Consider the following 21,015-nt stretch of genomic DNA (forward strand, 5'->3'; position numbering starts at 1 on the left):
AAAAACACTACCCTAACTACCACCTAGAAACTCCCAGAAAGTTAGCATAGCCAGAGGAAAAACACCATTAGCTCAGAAAATGTACACAGCCAGAGCATGTCATGTTAAGGACCATGGATTGCTTGGGAGTTTGACCTTTATAAAGATCACTAACTAAATGTAACCAGTCTTTTCTTTGAGGCAGAGATTGACAGACTCTAACATTGGGTCTTTTGTATTCTTGCCCTCCCCCTCCTCTTCCTCCTTCACTGCATTAACCTGTTGATCACAGCCCCCATATTGAGACTCTCGGGCTGCAAAGAGCAGATAAAAGAACATCCTTATGATCATCCCAATACCTGTTCACCCGGTCTCTGTCCATCCCGCCCTTCTCTCCACAGCCGCACACACACTACAGAGTGTGTTCATAACACAAGGTTTGTGTATGCTGCCCCAGACAGGGTGGGAGTGGGTTTCCCTCCAGGCTCACGGTCAAAGAGAGGCTTTGTGTGGCAGGGATGAGGGTGGGAGCAAAGTGCCCATTCATACATTCCTTCACCATCACAATCAAAACAATGCAGCCCGTCAGATATAAGCATCCTTGAAATTACACCCCTCAAGGTCAGATATTTGGAGCAGAACTGTAGCTGAGGTCATCCAAACTGCTTAAGTTGTACCCAATAAATCCATAAAACATCTTACCTTTTTAAGATATTATCGTAACTTTTATCCTAATTCACATTTCACCCAAAATCAAAAGGAAAAATAAGAAATTGCATTTTGGGGCCAACCAAATAAAACTGGAAGCCGACACCAGTCACAGGGTCTATTGGAAGCCTTCTATCTATCATGAAGTATTAATTATTTAACTATTCTTAGCAACAGTGCATATTAAGAGATTATAAATAAACCATGAATTGACATGTCTTTATTTAGCAATAAGATATTAGGAATAAGTTAGAACTTAACAAATATAACTTTCCTGTGAAATAAATTATTTAAAAAAATTGTTGAAAAAATAACAGAACAGTCTCAACAGAAAGTAATCCTATGAAATCTACTAAAGAGCTGCAAATTATTTTCTCTTTGTTTTTTGATGTTTGATTAACATTAAAGACACAAATAGTAGCATTTATGCAGCTGCTGTCACTTTAAAGGGTCATGGAATATATGTGTGTTAATATCTGCTAGTTTTAACTGTAAGAGAAAACAAGTAAATTTTCAAGTTTAAGCAATTTTCAATTTCCAGGTTTAAATTTGTTGTGTCAATATCAAAAATATCAACATCCTCATAAAGCTCATATTTACAGCTTCTGATAGCTCCTACCTGTACCACCTGAACACTGCAGATTTATTTAGACATTGTTAGGTTTGCCATAGAAATGCAAAGGCTAATTCCCAGGCCTCTAACAGCTCCAAACAGAATGTCATGTCGTATACATGTATGTGTATCAGGGCTCTACGCTAACTTTTTTCTTGAGGAGCACTTGTGCTCCTAATTTAAAAAATTTAGGAGCACAGTCAAAAATTTAGGAGCACGTTCTAATCGATCGAACACATTCCAATTATAACTTTCCTATTACAGGACGATATTTGTCCTTTAATGTCCAGGGTCCTTTTTAACCATTATAAGAGCAATGTTTTCTAATCTTATTAAATGTATGCATCATCTGTCAATTTCTTAAATTCAACATAATTCTGACATAATATTATCATTAACTTCTGAGAGTACAGCACAAATACACACACACACACACACACACACACACACACACACACACACACACACACACACACACACACACACACACACACACACACACACACACACACACACACACAAGAACTGGACTTCATACAATCAAACACCTATGCATTTAATGCATGAGTTAATGTTGTATGAATGTTTTACATATACGTTTTTGAATTTAGAAATATGTATAAATTAAACTTTAAAAGTTTAATATTTTAAATAAAAAAGTCCATGCAAAGTATAAATATGAAAATAAAAACCACCAGTAGGTGGCGGCAAGTCATTCAGTCAATAGTTCAAAACACAAGATTCATTTAAATTGAATCGCTTGGAGATGCGAATCAGTTCTGGTGTGGCTTTGATTTTCACAAATAGACAGTGTTGTGGCTAAAACGTTGTTACTTAATATCAACTTGTCTATTAGATTGTTGTACGAGATCAGTATCACACATGCAATCATGCCAATAACGTTACTCGGAGCTTTAGCAAGCCATAACTTTTGGCGCTCTGGCGCTTCATAAACAGAACCGCATGCGTCTCGCGGGAGAACATTGCTACCGGATCTACTTCTCTCTGTTTGTGGTGAGTCACGCAGATATTGTGCTAATCCGCAGCGGGAATAATTTATTTTGTGTGTACGATTCAGAATGAGACAAAAACCCGGTTTGGAAAAAATCTTCATGATATACTCGCTCATTATATACATTTAGTATTTTTTTTAAACAGCATGTGTGATTCACACATGCTGTTTAAAAAAAAAATACTAACGTGATAAAGATTAACTCAAGGGCTTTTTAAATGTATTAATACATTATTGTTTGATGGCATTTATGCCCCAAGCATCCGCTAATTTCTGGGCTTCTTTATGATAATCCAAATGTGGTATCTCCTGTGGTAGTTAATTTTGATTTGGCTGTAAATAAACAGCGCGAGGCGTCTGGTAAAGTGCGCATGGCTGCGTCGTCACACGTTTCACTTCAATCGTTATAAACAATCGTTGTTCGAAGTGCTGCCTAGTCCGTCGCACACGTTTTTGCACTTCTTCTGCTGACTGAAGGCATGCAAAGCAGTTGATTGCAGTAGGAAACATAGCCTAACAGTTTCTCAGTGTTGATTCACTCAGTGTTTTAGTTTTTATTCCGATTGAACACATCCATTCATGAGAATCGATCGGGTCACTCGCACCAGTGCGCCTAAATATTTTTTCACAGTCGCACACAGTAATTTTTAGGCGTAAATGCGCCCAAAATGGGCGTTATGTAGAGCCCTGTGTATGCATGTTTTTTTTTTTTTTTTTTTTTTTTTAAGGATAGCCCCTTGAGATCCATCTTTTTCTCAAGGGGATCCTGTATATACTCACCTAAAGGATTATTAGGAACACCATACTAATACTTTGCTTAACCCCCTTTCTGCCTTCAGAACTGCCTTAATTCTACGTGGCATTGATTCAACAAGGTGCTGAAAGCATTCTTTAGAAATGTTGGCCCATATTGATAGAATAGCATCTTGCAGTTGATGGAGATTTATGGGACGCACATCCAGGGCACGGAGCTCCCGTTCCACCACATCCCAAAGATGCTCTATTGGGTTGAGATCTGGTGACTGTGGGGGCCATTTTAGTACAGTGAACTCATTGCCATGTTCAAGAAACCAATTTGAAATGATTCAAGCTTTGTGACATGGTGCATTATCCTGCTGGAAGTAGCCATCAGAGGATGGGTACATGGTGGTCATAAAGGGATGGACATGGTCAGAAACAATGCTCAGGCAGGCCATGGCATTTAAGCAATGCCCAAGTGGCACTAAGGGGCCTAAAGTGTGCCAAGAAAACATCCCCCACACCATTACACCACCACCACCAGCCTGCACAGTGGTACCAAGGCATGATGGATCCAAGCTCTCATTCTGTGTATGCCAAATTCTGACTTTACCATCTGAATGTCTCAACAAAAATCGAGACTCATCAGACCATGCAAAATTTTTCCAGTCTTCAACTATCCAATTTTGGTGAGCTCCTGCAAATTGTAGCCTCTTTTTCCTATTTGTAGTGGAGATGAGTGGTACCCGGTGGGGTCTTCTGCTGTTGTAACCCATCCGCCTCAAGATTGTGCATGTAATGGCTTCACAAATGCTTTGCTGCATACCTGCAATGTAACGAGTGGTTATTTCAGTCAAAGTTGCTCTTCTATCAGCTTGAATCAGTCGGCCCATTCTCCTCTGACCTCTACCATCAACAAGGCATTTTCGCCCACAGGACTGCCACATACTGGATGTTTTTCCCCTTTCACACCATTCTTTGTAAACCCTAGAAATAGTTGTGCATGAAAATCCCAGTAACTGAGCAGATTGTGAAATACTCAGACCGGCCCATCTGGCACCAACAACCATGCCATACTAAAAATTGCTTAAATCACCTTTCTTTCCTATTGTGACATTCAGTTTGGAGTTCAGGAGATTGTCTTTACCAGGACCACACCCCTAAATGCATTGAAGCACCTGCCATGTTAGTTGATTAGATCATTGCATTAATGACAAATTGAACAGGTGTTCCTAATAATCCTTTAGGTGAATGTATTTAAATATATATACAGTGGGTACAGAAAGTATTCAGGCACCCTGAAATGTTTCACTCTTTATTATATTGCAGTTTGTTAAAATCATTTAAGTTTCTTTTTTTTAATCATTTAAATCATTTTTGTAGATTTATTAAAAAAGAAAAACTGAAATATCACATGGTCCTAAGTATTCAGACCCTTTGCTCGGTATTTAGTAGAAGCACCATTTTGATCTAATACAGCCATGAGCCTTTTTGGGAAAGATGCAATACGTTTTTCACACCTGGATTTGGGGAACCTCTGCCGTTCCTCCTTGCAGATGCTCTCCAGTTCTGTCAGATTGGATGGTAAACGGTGGTGGACAGCCATTTTTTTAGGTCTCTCCAGAGATGCTCAATGGGGTTTAAGTCAGGGCTCTGGCTAGGCCATTCAACAACAGTCATTAAGTTCTTGTTAAACCACTCCTTCGTTATTTTAGCTGTGTGCTTAGGGTCATTGTCACTAAATTTCAACCCTGCACTCGTTGAAATTTTAGACACAAACCCACTCTCAGGTTGGACCTCAGGTTTTTGTATCCAAGTGGACCCGTGAAGACCTCTAATCTATTTCAAGGCAAGCAGAGATTTACGTGTTTTGAAGATGCCCAGATGCGTCACCACCAGTTGAGGGTTCTACCATTTGGACTCTCCCCAGCCCCGTGTGTGTTTACGAGATGTATGAACGCTGCCTGTCTCCCTTGTGGTTTCACAGACTGCATATTTAACCGTATCTAGATAATGTGTTGCTCTGTGCTCAGAAGAGGGTTCAATCTGTGCATTCAGTGAACAGGGTAAAGAGATCTCTGTCTCCCACACACTCCATCACGTTCATCGGGATGACTCTCAATTCGATCATAATCACCTCTCTTGTCTCCATCTCGAACAACGAATATCCTAAACCTTCTTGCCCAGATTTGTCTGCTCCTCACCTGGTCACTTCCACGGTTGCATCACTGAGGGGTGACATGTCATCTGCCAGGGGTAGTCAATCAGGTTGCAGAAGCTCAGTTCAAGAATTGGATACATCCAGGTGAGTGAAGGCTCCATCCAGATGTAGTTCAGGATATCTGGCAGGAATTTAAGGAAAGCAGGAAGTAGATCTATTTGCTTAGGAAAACACAACTCGCTGTCTGCTGTGGTTTGCCCAGTTGGAAGTGTCTAGTCCATTGGGGGAGAACGCACTGTCACACATCTGGCCGGATTGTTTTCTGAAAGCTTTTCCTGATTCCTCTGTTATTGGAGACACTTTACAGGATTGCTCAGGGCAAAAACAGGGTACTTCTGACAGCACAGTTGTGGCTGTCCAAACCATGCTCCTAACCTTGTTGGTGGGTAAACTGAAGCAGCTTCCAGCTTCCATCCCAGTTGGACGGTTGAATTTGGCATCTAGATCCACCCCGTCTACAGTTATAGGTCTGGCCTCTGGGATCATCTCCTTGCTAGGGCACTGTGAACCTTCCGTCATTCACACTGTTTGTTAATGCGAGGACTGCTTTTACACAAACGTGATTTTGACCCTGTATAATGCACGGTTTCTGTCGTTTTTAGCTTCCTGCAGGGTCTTTTAAACGGTAGAAATGCAACCTCCAGGTTAAAGCTTCATGTGGCAGACATTTCTGGATATCATTTACCTGTTCTTCTCTTGACTTCCACAGCCTAGTTAGAATTTTTTTTTTAAATGTGTGAGTCGCCTCAGTCCTGCTCACGCTCCCTGTTCTCCAGTGTGAAACTTCCCTCTGGTGTCAGTCTTCTGGTCTTGATTTGTCTGTCTTGTTTTGAACCTTTGGAGGGCGCAGATCTTATGTGGAAATCTTTCAAGTTGTTGAGGTTATTACTTTGGCCTACAACCTGTAGGCTCTGCAACCTGTGTCTGGGACAATCACTTGCCATTCCACCAGGGTGGTTTCCTCTTCATGGGCTGCTTTTAGGGGTGTTTCACCTCCTGGAGGACCACTGTAATGCAGAGTTTAGCTCCAACATAGCTTAAATTATTTACATGTGTGTAGAGTGGCTTCATTCAGAGTTGCTTCACATGAACTGTTATCATTAACATGCGTGGAGCGCATCTCAAACGCCATCTCATATGCCGTTAGTTTGGGTTTATAGTTTGGGCCATTTGATCAGATTTGTAAGGTAAATTGTTTATAAACCTATGGCAACAAGGGATGTGCGAATAATCGAAAGCATAATACAATTTCCATTATGAGCACGCATGATTTCTAAACTGCAGAGAGCATGATTTTGCATAAATAAATAGTTTCAAAATCATGATTAAAATGTAAATCAAAATATTGATTAAAAAAAGTGTGATTGTGATCATTTTTTGTTGTTGTCCATATCGCACAGTCCTAATGCCAACTTCAAAGAATTCATCAATATCTTTCTAAATAAGCAAACTGTTCATCATGATTTCAAAATAAAATTAAACCCACACGTTTTGAGTTTTGATGTCCATATACTCTTGTTCAAGAAATTACAATGACTGTAGCATTTCTATAGTAAAGAAGTGGCCACATATTAACATTTGAAACAACACTAGGCCATTGACGCCCCCATTCAAGTATTTGTTATAATACATAATGTACAAGATGATATTATATTTTATATTATATAATTATATAGTTTAACGGTGTTGTTTATTATATTATATTTTAATAGTGTTGTTCTATAAAACCATATGATTACTTGCTTTTGATACTTTATCTGAGCGAAATATTTCCTCATTGTTATTATGCATTTTAATTAATTTAAAGGCTTAGGTCTATCTTTATTACTACAATTTTTTTTATTTATTTTTTACCATTTTTTATTTTATTTTTTAATCTGCAAAATAATCAAATAATCAACAATTACTTGATTACCAAAATAATCGTTAGTGACAACAACCCAAACTTCTTATTTCTGTGCAAAAAAACTGAAAAACTTTGATTTTTGTTTTGTTTTACACTTTTATACATTTTTGTTGCAAAGTAGGTCACACACACTGGCATCAGAGCAATGTTTACATTCTCATTACCTCATTATGCAGATGCTGCAGAAAAGTGTCAGGAAGACAGGCTGAACTACACAGGAACTCCAGAAAAAAAAGAGAACATTTTAATTTGCTAAAAATGCTCATTAAGGAATCTGCATTAACAGCTAGCATAGATTTTTCATTATTTATGGCCTTCAGTATTGCAGCTGATGCGAAGTTTATGACATGAATAAGATGTCAGCAGTTCATATACTGCACATGAAATAGATAAAACTCATACACATTCTTTGCAATAGCCTTTTCCTTTACACACATCCGTAGAAAACTATCATGGCTAAATAGATCATTTCCAACAGATATGGGAAAATGTAGAAATTCCATGCAAACACGCACAATGCTACAGTACAAGCACGTCTTGTTGACGTTGTTGACGATGACATCACAGCTGCGGTGTGCTCGCGCTCACAGCTGCATGCAAACATGTCGTTGTTATGGAAGTTTTTTTACTGTGAGCGAAGAAGACACTAATTATGCCATTTGTGAAACTTGACAAACCTACAAACCTAATTAGACACTTAACTCCATCTGAACTATTATCAGTGAATTGGATCGCCAATGTCACGTGATTTCAGCAGTTTGGATCACGTGTCAAACTGCCAAACTGCTGAAATCACGTGACATTGGTGATCCGAATCATTGATCAATTCACTGATCCATGGCTGTTTGAATCTTTATTTGAGGAACCCGGAAGAAAATACAATGCTAAATAAAGTCATAGTTTTTGATATTTTTGAATGTATTTTTGATGCTTCAAGAGATTCTAATTAACCAACTGATGTCACATATGGACTAGTTTGATTATGTTTTTATTACCTTTCTGGACATGGACAGTATAGTGTGCAGTGTTGGGCAGTAGCGTCGCTACAAGTACTGACGCTACTAGCTTAACTAAATTTTTCAGTAGCGTGGTGGTAGCGTCGCTGTTTTCTCAATGAAATAGCTTTTCAGTAGCGAAGCTCTTTTGTTGATCATGTAGTGCGGTAGCGTCCACACAAGCTAACGTTACATTTTCCCAAGCATTTCTGAGGATCAAGCTCAAATTGGAAGTACAACTGATAAGAACGCGGATATACTTCACTTTCTACGTTCCTTTCTGCCTCGCGCAGACGCGCACATATGCGCGAGCGAGCCTTTCAAAGACACGCACAGATGCGAGCGCGAGCCTTTCAAAGACACGCACAGATGCACGCGCGAGCCTTTCAAACTACTCATTTGGCAGTGAGCGCGTAAAGACGGGATAGGTGCGTGCACAATCGCACTATCTAGTTTACGTTTTTTTTCTCCTAGCGCTCAATTCGCTGTTGCACGCGCATCGTCCGCGCGGTGACAAAAGAGAAACGGCAACGATTTAAAATCCATTGTGTCTCTTGAATAAACACCTCTTGTTAAAAGTATCGGGGTCCAGCCTGGCCACCTCTGGATATGAATGAATGAATGAAACTTGTTTCATGTGTGTGGGAGACACACACACACACACACACACACACACACACACAGGCTAGGCTACATGTTTTGTTTTTCGCCATGTTGGTACTGTTTGGAGCAGGTCTTAATTATTTTGCTACTGTACTTTCTGGACTGGACTTTTTTGTACAAGTTGAGTTGTAAATTAACTTACAGTTTGTCCTGCAAAAGTGCCCAAGTCTAAATCGAGCATAAATGCAAACACACAGTTGTGTATGCATATCATGCACATACAGATGAACATACACACACACACACATACACACACACACTCGACACCAGGGGCCTTTTGCACAGAACTAGGATAAGGGATTAAGCCGGGATATTTTGGTGATCCTGGCTCAATTTATCCGCTAATATACAGTTATCTTTCATTATCGTTATCGTTCTTGGTATGAGTTTGCCTTCAGGGTATGTTTACATGACAGCTGTGTACTAAATTTTGCATAAAATTGACAATATCACCAAGATATTCCGGCTTAATCCCTTATCCTAGTTTTGTGCAATAAGCCCCTGGTTTTGTTAATATTATGGATCACATGTTTTTGTTGCCGAATTGATTTCGGACAGCTTTTGAATAACTTAAAAAAATGTGTGTCTATATGCTTGACTTTTATTGATCACTGAAATAGCATTTATTGGAATGAAGTGGGTTCAATATAAAATTAAATAAACAAAAAGTAGCTTAGATGTAGTAAACTACTTTTTTCAAGTTGCTGTAGCTTAGCTTGCTACATTTCCCAGGGGGGTAGCTTCAGTGTAGTGAAGCTCAATTTAATGTAGAGTAACTGGTAGCTTAGCTCACTACATTTTCCAAGTAGCTTGCCCAACACTGATAGTGTGCATAGACTGCATATGCTCTGGGACTAAATATAAAATATCTTAAACTGTGTTCTGATGATGAACATTAGGGTGAGTCATTAATGACATCAATTTCATTTTTGGGTGAACTAATCCTTTAAAGCTACACTGTGTAACTTTTTTAGTTGATTCTTAGCTAAAAACACTTATGCCGCATTCACACGGGGCGTAGGCGTTAACGCTTGACGGAGGGCGTGGCTGAAGCTGGGCGCTGACGCGATCGTCAGAGTGACAACAGCCAATCACATTAACTTGCCGCTTGGACCAAAACACAACACAAAAAAGCGCCTTTTTTGGTTGTATGTGCGAGTGCGATTGCCCGTGTAGTTGTTGTCAGCGCACTGCACAGGTGCACGAAGCTGTTAAGTACATTAAATCCTGAAAAAGCGCCGACAGCGGGAAGAATATCACGTAGTGGTCCAGGAGCTGCGTCTGGATTTTTAACGGTCTATGGTCTGGTTCACGGAGCAGTAATGAACGCAATTGGCTAGCATCTGATGTAGGATATTTGCATACGGCGATCTGATTGGATGACGCCTGCGCTGGCGCTTGAAAAGTTGAGAATTTTTTGACTTGAACCGCGCACACACACACACACACACACACACGTGCGCACCCTTCAAATGTCAAGTCGAGAGAGAGAGAGAGAGAGAGAGAGAGAGAGAGAGAGAGAGAGAGAGAGAGAGAGAGAGAGAGAGAATAGCAGAACAAGAAAGAAATATTACAAGAGTCATCGGCCTGCCGACGGGCTTACGGTTTGGTAGCCCGTCTGGAAAACACACAGCACGGGGAATGTTGGACTTTGCGAGCCCTGGCCCATACATGTCTGAGTCCAGCGTGCTAAAGGTATGCTCTGTTAGACACGTGTAAGCAAAACGATATGTAACAATGCAATACTATTACATATTTAAAAAAAACACGTTTTACTCACACAAGTGTGTTGCAGCATTCCTGCTGTCAGATCCAATATAGAAGAAACAGCGTTGTGTTTTAATCTCAATATGTCTGCAAATTCAGCATCAAGCTGAGATTTGTTTACACACGATCCCGCAGTGAAATGAAGTGAACACGCACAACGTCTTCCCCACATAAGCTGGAACTTCATTAAAAATAAAGTTCAACCACACATCCCTAATATTATGATCCGAAGGAAGCTTATGCCGTGTCTGTGTTCTTCCACAACCAGTAATAGAGCAATAGCTTGCTATATTCTTCGGCATGTTTATTCCTGCTGGCTAGCATGATCCGATGAGTTTGTGGGCGGGGCTATTGAATTACACATGCTTATTATTCTGTAGAGGCGGTGTTTCGTCAGTTGATGATGTCAAGCTGCGAACAGGATCGTTTTCTTGGCCTGGTGTCTATAAAAGCTTTTCTTTGAAAAACAAGGATATTTTCAGCTCTGAAACGTACAGGATATTTTTATATTACCATGACCTTTTATATATCAAAAGCTCAGGGGAAAGTTGATTTCTCAATTCATCAACCCTTTAACATTATGCTAAATTTATAAAATAATTTTATAACACGCGTTGAGAATGTATGCCGCGAATGTGGTCGCGATTTCCTCAGCTCTCATCACGAGAGCTCAACAGCTCATTTATTACGTTAAATGTTATCTGACTCCTAATCTGAGTTAGTGCTGTGAGACTCAAGCGGCAACTCGATCTTTATATTGAACAGACACGTTCAGTATTTAATTGTAGTGTCTGTTCTAGTCACAGTGATTCAGTAGGTGACTTTGGGAGTGGCCTCACAGAGCAGCGAAGCATTCTGGGAATTGTAGTCTTTCATCCCCATGAGACAAAAATAAATGTTCTGTCTTTTCTCAGTCTAGAAGGCACCAAATTCACAATAATATATATTCACATAATATTCACATAATTTCACATTTCTACTACATTAATGTCCCAGTTTAAATACAGATTTATCTTTCCAGCCCGCAAGTACCCCTTTAAACATTTTGAAATAAATGTATTTGTTATATTAAAGCCTTTATTACTTTAGGTTTTGTTGGAGCAATTACAGTGGAGAGAGACAGAAATGGTATCAAAACATGTAAATAAGTCACATATCTCTGGTTCTATCTAAGAAAGATACATTTCTATAGAAAATATATTTTCTATTTAATATATTTCTCTTACATCTTTCTGCACGTCTGCTCGCTTTCTATGAACTTACACAGCCTTGGCACTGACTGAACACTGGCTGAATGCCTGCTGAAAAATGCGTGTGATGATGAGAAATGTGCTGTTTCGAAACAGTTTGCTTAAAAGATTTGGTTCTGTCCATTTGTGCCAGTGGTTTCTCACAAATATTTTGGGAAATGCATTAGTTTTGTAACGCAAATTAATCGGTTCATTGACAAAAACTCATAAGAACGTTTCGTTCTCGAAATTTTGACACTGTAAAAATCTATGGAATGCACATAGAATCCACGCAGCATCAATCAACATTCAAGATCAACAAGATCAACATTCTGCTTTATTTATCTTTCCTGAGATTCTGTGCCTTTTGTGTCCCTGGTATATATCATATACTTACTAATGTCTTAAAAAAATTAACAATATCAAATTTAAAGCTATCTTAGATGCTCATAAATAACACCATTTGAACACTAAGCAATTTTAACCAATGTCCCCAGGCTTGCGCATCCCATTTTCATGACAAATAAATACCAAATGCATTTTTCCAAAGTGTTTACATGATTATTTCTAATGTTTAGAGTTTTTTTAATTGTTGCATTTATTTTAACAATTATGATAAAGATTTTGAGTGTGTCCCTCAAGCTGTTGTCCACTCTGTGTTGTGTTATTTTTGACTAATTTCCCTACAAATGAAAGTTGGAAAAGTTAAATGACATCATAAAGTAGTCATCACCTTTTTGGAGGGAAAACAACTTGGGCAAGTGAGTGTGATCATATCCTGATCGTTTCCTATTAAAATCCAGTTCAAACAGAAGTATTGTAACTGATTGTGTGTGAGATCGGAAATCCTTTATCCAAACCACTTGTCCACCCTGTTATTTTTTGTCCACCCTGTTATCAATCTGACCAATCTGTTATCCACCCTATAACCTATTCTACGCTGGTCTTTCTTTTCTTTTTTTGTAAATAATGTCATTTTAAAAAAATAATAATAATAGAAGGAAAAAATACTAATAATTCTGTGGATATGTATTGGAAAGACAATAATGTAGTATTTTTATAAGTGAACAAAAATACTTGTTAGGCATTTCTGTCTGAAAACGAAAAATACACAATGCCCATAAAGTAGAATCATAGACTACGTGTTTTAAACTGCTGTTCATTTGTACCTAACAGGGTGGACATTTTTTTTAAATAAACGGTTTATATTAAATGTATTTACCAGCGCTTGACTAAAATTATTTTTTCAATGTTTTACATCATAAAATGTTTAAATGTTTGTCATTATTACACAAACGTTTCTTTTAAAAACAAAGTTTGATTTTCTAATGTTATGATGTCCGAAATGCACCGAATACCAGTGACCCGGTTAACTTGCATATCTCAGTCTAGACATCAACAGTGTGTACCGCGAAATGTAGTGTTAAAGCTATAATAAGATTATGATCTATACCTGCATAACAAACAACTTTAATTTGCTAAAAATATAGTATATTGCGATAATTTGCACTTGACTGTGTATTGAACGCGACCACCGCAGTTAATCAGTCCAACTTCCATCACATCGATATTATACATGAATCCCTGAATCACCGACTTCCATGAAAGGATTTATAATTAAAGCTTAATTGCAAATAGATGTATGTTGTGTTTCTCGCGCTCCCGCGATCAACTTTTGCTGGGGAAAGCTGATGTCAAAACACATTTCCTCAAGCATCATATGAGCAAAAGCAGGCTCTCAAAATACACGCACTCACCCCTTTTTTGTCCACCAATCTGTGTCTTTGCAGCTGATATGAAAACAAAAATGCGAAATGTTGGATTTCCGAATAGTCCAATGCGAGATGCTCGCTGTTTCTACCAACTTCTCCCACAGGACGCAGTTTTATTTCCAGTCATTTGAGGGCTGTAGATGGCCGTTTCGCCGCCGTGTGGTCAGAGCTGGTGCTGCATTTAGCAACAGGTGCATTCCTGACCCCAACAAGGGGTGCTAGTTAGGAAAAACAAAAACAAAAAAATGTGTAAAAAAAAACAAAAAACAAATCAAAATAAGACTAACCTAACTAACTTAATACATTTAATTAAAATAAATTAAAAAATAATTAAAGACAATGTTACTTATATAAATTAATACGAGATTAATACATAATAATAATAACTAATATATTAATAAAAATAATATAATAACAAACAAAATAATTGTATTTTAATACAAAAATAACCAAATACTTTTTAAATGAATAAAATAATAATAAGTGACCTCATACATAAAACAATATTTTAATAAAAAAAATACATTTGATAAAATAAAATAGATTAATAAAAAAAAGAGTAAAAACACAGTAAAAAAAAAGTATGAATAAATAAATAAAAATACTAAATAAAATGAATAAAACTAAATAAATTATTAAATAATACACTGATTTTATATATATATATATATATATATATATATATATATATATATATATATATATATATATATATATATATATATATATATATATATATATATATATATATATATATATATATATATAATGGGGGGGTTGTAACTGATGGACTTGAATATTGGGGGGGTTACCTCCCCCCATCCCCCCCTTAAACTACGCCCCTGCCCACGAAACTCTACTGATGGCATTTTTTTACTTGTTGTGTTAAAGGTGCACTATGTAGTATTTTTGCAGTAAAATATCAAAAACCACTAGGCTGATGTTATATATTTTGTTCAGTTGAGTACCTACAATATCCCAGATGTTTCAAACTATTTGTAAGACTTTCAAAGACTTTCACTATATTTTCCTATTTAAAACTTGACTCTTCTGTAGTTACATCGTGTACTCAGACCAACGGAAAATTAAAAAAAAAAACATTTTTTTAGACCGATATAGGTAGGTATTTTTTTCTGCTCCCTGAGTTCCCTGATTATTACACAAGAATGAGAGAATAGTCTATAATCGGTCTAAAAATCATAACTTTTTATTTTCCGTTGGTCTTAGTACACGATGTAACTACAGAATAGTAATGTTTTAAATTGGAAAAATATTATCTTTGAAAAAATTAAGTCTTTGGTCATTTTTGAGAGCGATGCTAATGGTCTAATCCGATTCAATGATGTAAGCTAAACTGCTAAAAGTGCTACCGCCAGATATAGAGATCGGCTGAATGGATTCAAAAACGGTAAAACTCAACTGTTTAACTCTAAGGGGTTAAAAAAAAGGGCTATTTTCAAAAAAAAGTGGAGTGTTCCTTTAAGAGGCACAAAGACACCCTTTAAGTTTATGCCCATATAACTGTCGTTTTAGCTGAGTGGGGGCTCTGGGCATTAACTGTAATAGCTCCATGTTGCAAGCACCAATCCGGTTCATTTTTTTTTCTTTCTATAGACTGTACTCACAAAGGTATAACGATCAAGATAAACTTAAAAATTCCCTGGAGTTGTCCTTTAATTTACACATACTAGAATATTTAAACGCAAACTCTGGTTGTACTTGGTCCCAAATATCCTCAGGACTTTTTCTTAAGGCACGCTAGCAAGAAACTGTAGGCTATAAGATGTGTGGAAATAGCCTATTAAATATTTAACGTGTGTGGGGGATGTTGGTTGCTTTATATGTACACATTTGTTTTGATTGCAGCAGGGCTTTGGAAGTATTGCCTGCATCCTTCTAGGATAGAAATTCCATCATCTTGTAAGCTGTGTGACACTGCTGGAGAGCTTTTTGACCTTGACGCAACCTTGTGATCTGGAGTCAGACCATGAGTCAGACACGCTACCCTGCCCAGTTCTGTTGCTTCTAGTTCTAAATAGAAAGTCCCGTATGGTTTAGCAGCAAGATTTAATCCCTAATGTTGAAAACTCGTGCTGGACAGTTATGCAGCACATATGTCTGCTTTATATCTTTGAAGGACAAAACCACATTCCCTGACCGGGAATCGAACCCGGGCCGCGGCGGTGAGAGCGCCGAATCCTAACCACTAGACCACCAGGGAAAGCGCTATACCGATTACCGCTCCACAGGACCGAAATTATGCTCACGTGGTCGGTAACTGCCCTCCAAATGATAAAGTCTGCATGAAATATTACAATAATAATCCGCTACTCCGACTGATATAATAATGACCGATCTCACCGCGGTCTAAAATCCCAGCAGACGATAAAGCCACCGGACATACTTTGAAGTTTAGTCTTCTCACGTTAGGCGTTATAAAATCGTTAAACTGGATGGGTGTGTCTACTGAACACTGGTAAAGGAACTAACACAAAATATATTTATTTGTGCACAGCAAATAATAAGCATGAACATGAAACGGTTCAAGTTAAAATACATTGTTTTATGTGTTTGTATTTTTTTTTTATTGTTGTGGGTATACCATATTTTATTATTAACATGTAAAATCATTATGAATTTGTTTGATTAGGATTTTAGAATATAATTCCCAGCACACGCAAAAAATAAACAAAATAAAACAATATTAGCTAACTATTGTAAATAGCACACGCTGTTAAAAAAATTATAACAACAATACTTCACAAAAAAACAATATAAAATAAAACAATATTTAAAAAATATTTAAAAAATATTTTAACATTTTTTAAATGTATTTAAAATGTTCATTTTAACAAGCTGTTTATACTGACATTGAATAAAACTGTATAATATACGCTTTTTTAAACATGTTTTGTTACCTTTGTGTTTTAAAACGACTATAGGCTACTATCCTTAATTGGGCTTTGTTATTTTGAATTTTAGGCTTATTTTAAGCATAGTTTGTGTAATCACTACATTGCTCCTAACCAGCAGCTGCTGAGCGTTGATAACGTTTTTTTGTTGTTGTTGTTGTTGCTTTTTTTGCAATGCATTTGTGAAATTTTTCCGTTGTGCTCTCATTCTGGAACAAAATGCAGGCTGCAGGGCAAAAATAAATAAAAATAATCAACACTAAATTAAAGGAACTGTATGTAACAAATGTATTTCAATTAATCATAAAATGGCCCTGATATGTCAGTAGACATTAAGAAATCATGTTTATTTCAAATACTTCTGTCACTGACTGCAGTAGTCGGGCCAGGATATTGTCATTTAAAAGTTGTTGTTGAAGCTCTCAGCTGATGTTGACGTTGACATGTTGTGTTTTGGCCTTAAGCTCCACCCTTCACCTATCGACCAATCATGAAGTCAGTAGTGTTTCTGCATCCGGGTTGCCAGATCTGCTCTAGTTACCACAGCTGCAGCTACAAACGTTCCTGCTGGATCCTGCAGCCTATCTGGCAACCTCGAGCCAGAGGGAAGGGGGAGAGGGAGACGCCGCTCCACAGTCATTTGAAAGTGATTGCAGTACCAGTTTTGCATACACTTGTACCTTTGAAGCTACAAGCAGCGACGAAAGGTCCCTCACACCGGTTTTAGGCATAGACAGTAAAAGAAATGGACAGAGCTATCCCATTGACTTCAACGGTGGAAAAATGAGGCCAATTAGAGGCACTCACTTCCTAAAGGCTGAGCGAACTGCGCAGGCTCAGACTGAGCTTGACGACGTATGTGACGTGAGCCTCCTGTCTGACAGCTGTAGGTCTTCTAGTAGTTGTGGAAAGTGAAATCTGAATACCGTTGTTTAAATATTTTCTTCCGTGGCTTTTGGCTCACTATTGGCTTCTCCATTCTTCTCCCTTGACTTTATCGGACTTTATGTCTTCACATCCCCCCGACTGTCTCATAGACAGTAAAAGATTGCCCTGAGCGTCTCCTCGTGTCTATACGGTAATTTCTCAACTGTGTGACAGAGTCGCGTTGGTTATGACGCAATTGTTAGCCTATTTTTACAAAAACAGCTTCTACAGGGCGATAGTGTAAGATACAAGGTAATGGAGCCTTTTATGCATTGTTGTGTTTCTTTATAAATAAACAATGGACAAACTGAGTCTTTAAACGCCTAAGGGTGTTTTCACACCTGAAAGTCCGCACCAAGGTCCGAACCAAAGTTTGTGTTTGGACATTTGGTTCTTTTTGGTTTGCTTTCACATTGCAGTTATGTCAGCGCACCAAAGAACTTTACATGACGCACTGGCGTCCTGTCGTCATCATCTATGTGGGCTGCATCTTAACATTGATTGGTTTGTTAGCGGACGTGCGTCTGACGTCAGTGTGTTGTCAATTCAGCGGCTAACTTTGACAAGAATGAATGAACAGACGCATATCGTTGGCAATACTGTTAATATTATGGCACTACTATCTGCAGCACCAACTATACTCGAGGCAAATCCATCTAATGAACGTCCTCGTTGTGCAAGGAAAGGAGGAGCTCCTAGAAGATAGGCTTTTTAGCCAAACAATTTGTTTTATTTTATAGTAATGTTTAAATACTATAGCCTAATGTTATTTTTAAATTTCATCTAGGCTATATTGATTATGAAACGTGCACAGATGTGCAATATATGTCAAAGACATCGAGTCAGAAATAATTTTGACCACTTCATTAAGATTTGTTTTGTAGAAAGCTTTGTATTTTGTATCTTAATATTAATAAATGTTTCATCATTTGCCTGAATTTAATAAATAAGCTTAAATAAATAATATAGCAGACATCCCGTGACGGAGTGATCATTTGCGTTGCACATGAACTGGAGCGGTCTCATAAATAAACGAAACTCAGCATACTTGTCTCACAGACATTAGAACATTATATATATATATATATATATATATATATATATATATATATATATATATATATATATATATATATATATATATATATATATATATATATATATATATATTCACAAGCAGAGCACGCCGTTCACGCGAACTGACATGACTACACAAGCGGTAGCCTACTGTTTAAAATGCTGCGCGCTCCATCACTGCATGTGCTGTGAGTTTAATCTGTGTTTTTTCACTAATCCTACACCAGAACTTCCTGTAAATGGTCTGAAAGTCCGAACTATACAGAAAATGCTTTCACACAAGAAACGAACCGAACCTTTGTTCAGTTTGGTCCGGACCGAGACTACCTCTTGACGTCGGACCAAATTTCGTCTGTTTGGTCCGGACCATGGTCCGAGGGAGGTTTCACACCTGTAATTTTGGTTCGTACCAAACTGAAAAGTCCGAAAATCCGGACCAAACAAGGTAGGTGTGAAAGCACCCTAAGATGTAAAGTTATTCACTGTCAAAGTGACTCAAAAATGAATGGGAGTCAATGGGATGCTAACAGCAGGTGATGGCTTGGTTAGCAATGGCCGCCCCTATGGGTGGTACGCTTTCTGAGTGCTAGATTACCCCCTTGGTTTTAGGCAACCAGCTTTAGGAGTACAAAGTACGGTGGGCAATATGCATTATTTAAGTATATAAAAATAGGAGGACTACATCATTCATTTGTATTTGCCACACTTCCTGCTAGCTGGTGGTGCTATGACTAACTCAATTTCGGCATATTTAAATTTTGTTGGTGGCGCTATCGAACCATTTTGCCACACCTAATTGTGAAACCCACATCAGATATACATTTTTGCCAGTTCCGACCATAGACTGTAAAAAAATATGGATGTAGTGTCCGTGACATCACCCATAGGATTCCCATAAGCCGTTCTGAACAAGCCTGCCGCACTCCTCTCAGAAACTGAAGCCTCGCCCCCAGGTGGCCGGTCCCAGTATACCCACCCCTCCATATTTTCTGGGTTTTTGAGGAAAACTAAACGATCAAATTACACCTCAAATATTGTTTCCCCAAAGTTAGTTTATGTCATTGTAGGCAGTTATCATCACAATGATTTCATTTCAAGCTTAGTTTTAGTTAGATATTTGATGCTATAAAAACGGGGGGAGTGACGTCATGATTTACAGCTGAGTTCGGCTTTTCTGAGTGAAGTTGTCACTGAGGCACTAACAGCCTTTTTTTTGGCTGTTTTTTTTTTTTTTTTTTTTTTGTGAACTGTTTATTTCATACCAACATAATTAATTGTTCTGCATCTGTGAGAGTGTGGGTGGCCTTTTAATATCGCGGCTGTACTTCCTGCTCTGCGTCCAGCTCTCTACTGCGCAACTCTGGTCCCGAAATCACTACAGCGCAGACTCCGGTCCCAAGATGTCAGCGCCGTGCAGGGCGTCTGGAAGCTTCAACTCTGGTCAGCAGAAAAAGATGAAGTCACGCCGTCCAATTTTTATTTTTTTACGATCTATGGTTCTGAAGCATAGAGACGAGCTGGCCTATGCCATCTTGGCAGCGCATCATCGCACGTCAGGCCCAGATAATAGAAAATGGTCGAAGAGGCAGGATGTGGGCGGAGCTGAGGTGATGCTATGACTAGCAGACAGCAGACAAATGGTTATCCACCTGTCAATCAAAGTGGCCACGCCTCTAATTATGCAGAAGGCTTTCTATAATGTAAACGAATGAGTTATAAAAAAATGAACCCCCTCACAGTTGTCATGAAGGGCAAAATTAGTCATATAGACAAAAAACACAATTTGTACCAGGCTGTAAAAAAAAAAAAATCTGCTGTAAAGTTGGGCATTTTAACATGGGGCTCAATGAGATTCTGCTCCCTTCTGGAGCCAGTCCCTAGTGGCCAGTTTAGGAATTGCAGTTTAAGTCACTTCCAAAATGGATTCAGAAACTGGGGGAGGTTCTTGCTCGGTTCCACCGCATGTGCAGTTTCACAGGTTTTTGAGCGTGTTTAGGCCCCAAAAATGTGATTAATTTCAAAGAAAAATAGACAGAGCAACTTCAATAGGGTCCTCACACCATCTGTGCTTGGGCATTTAATTATTGCAGGTTTGCAAAACATCAGATTTTGCATTTCATTGTTTTTATTAATTTTGAGGAATACTGAATAGTTTTTTTGTGCATGAGATGAGTAGTAAATGCGTGCCTATAACAACAAACGCTGTTTCCTCAGGGCACAAAACCACTCACGATTTCTCTCAACATGGGGACAGGAGAGGCGCCAGTCAATAGATGGGAGAAGAAAGCAACTTGCATAACTGATTTTAAAAAGTAACGTTTTGTTGTAAATTTAAAAGTAAAGTGTTACTTGAAAAAAGATTTTGTAGCATTACTTGAACTCCAACACTGAAGTACCCCACAGGTAAACAGATACTTGTAGCATAAATGGTGTTGGTGTACGTATAACATTTGTACATTTCTGCTATATCTATAACCAGCTGAATGGAAATACTTC

The 21,015-nt window shown here is 38.2% G+C and overlaps 1 protein-coding gene and 1 non-coding gene across 4 annotated transcripts in view; both read right to left on the minus strand.

Moving 5' to 3' along the window:
* Positions 1 to 13,719, minus strand: part of veph1 (ventricular zone expressed PH domain-containing 1) — a 153,254-nt gene extending 139,535 nt beyond the window's left edge. For 2 of the 3 annotated variants that reach the window (XR_010898443.1, XM_067419542.1), the window contains exon 1: positions 13,589 to 13,719. The gene's annotated coding sequence lies outside the window, so the exon portion shown is untranslated. The remainder of the gene's footprint in view (positions 1 to 13,588) is intronic. The other variant, XM_067419544.1, reaches the window with a different exon arrangement.
* Positions 13,720 to 15,752: 2,033 nt separating this feature from the next.
* Positions 15,753 to 15,824, minus strand: trnae-cuc (transfer RNA glutamic acid (anticodon CUC)). The gene has a single exon. It is a non-coding gene; the product is annotated as a tRNA-Glu (tRNA).
* Between the last annotated feature and the right edge of the window lie 5,191 nt (positions 15,825 to 21,015).

Source organism: Pseudorasbora parva, chromosome 16 (genome assembly GCF_024679245.1).
Source record: "Pseudorasbora parva isolate DD20220531a chromosome 16, ASM2467924v1, whole genome shotgun sequence".
NCBI classification, from domain to species: Eukaryota; Metazoa; Chordata; class Actinopteri; order Cypriniformes; family Gobionidae; genus Pseudorasbora; species Pseudorasbora parva.